Source organism: Penaeus monodon, chromosome 34 (genome assembly GCF_015228065.2).
Source record: "Penaeus monodon isolate SGIC_2016 chromosome 34, NSTDA_Pmon_1, whole genome shotgun sequence".
Classification (NCBI taxonomy): Eukaryota; Metazoa; Arthropoda; class Malacostraca; order Decapoda; family Penaeidae; genus Penaeus; species Penaeus monodon.
Genome location: NC_051419.1, coordinates 9,394,479 through 9,395,334, shown reverse-complemented (window position 1 = coordinate 9,395,334; position 856 = coordinate 9,394,479). Strand labels below are relative to the sequence as shown.

The following is an 856-nucleotide window of genomic DNA, read 5'->3' as shown; positions in this document are numbered from 1 at the left end:
AGGAAATTAATTCGTTACCTGAGTTATTGTGGAGCTATTTTTATCGATAAACAAAATGAAAAATACAAAACAGATTTTACTAACAAGGATTTCAGTAAAACCCAATAAATATTAAAATTAAGTTTCGTTTCGGTAAGTTATCTTGATGCCTTAATAAGGACTTTTATTAGGTCATATGAGCAAGGCAAGATTATTTAGATGTCGTATTAGGGCAAATTTGAGAATATTTTGCAAGAAAATCAACATTCAATGATAGGCTGTTTTTTTTTAAGATTAAATGATCATTCTAAGTTTGAGGTAATAAGAGATGATTTTAGCAATAAGAAATGGCCACTTCAAGTTCAAGTTAACATTACCTTTTTCTGCTTAAGCGAAGGAAATCAGCCCAAGTTAATTTTTTTTTAATCACCAAACATAAAGGATCATTTTGAGTTTGAATCAGGTCATTTTAAACAAAGGAAAATGACCAATATGTATTCGTATTAACACAACGTAATTTTAGCGAAAGGAAAGGACCACTTTAAGTCAAAGTGGATATTTCTGACAAGCTTAACCGTCATTTCCAACTAAAGATTAACACTGGGTCGTTGGCACAAGGTCAGCTCATGTCAAGTTAACATTTGATCAGTTCAGTGAAGTGATTAGTCAGAAGAATCATTTCAACTTGACGTGACAAAGATTATAGTATTTAGTATAAAATCCCTCTGTATATCATTGGATTTAAAAAACACAGCGCATGTATTTTGATAAGCTGTTCATGATTCATCACACAGAAGATAATCTCTCACAGCACGTGCATTTAACGTCATTTCCATTAATGAGATAACGACCCACTTTTACTGAATTAAATGTAATG

General features: G+C 31.3%; 1 protein-coding gene across 1 annotated transcript in view; it reads right to left on the bottom strand.

The window, feature by feature from the left end:
• Nucleotides 1-856, bottom strand: part of LOC119594811 (alpha-amylase 1-like) — a 15,613-nt gene that overhangs the window by 4,014 nt on the left and 10,743 nt on the right.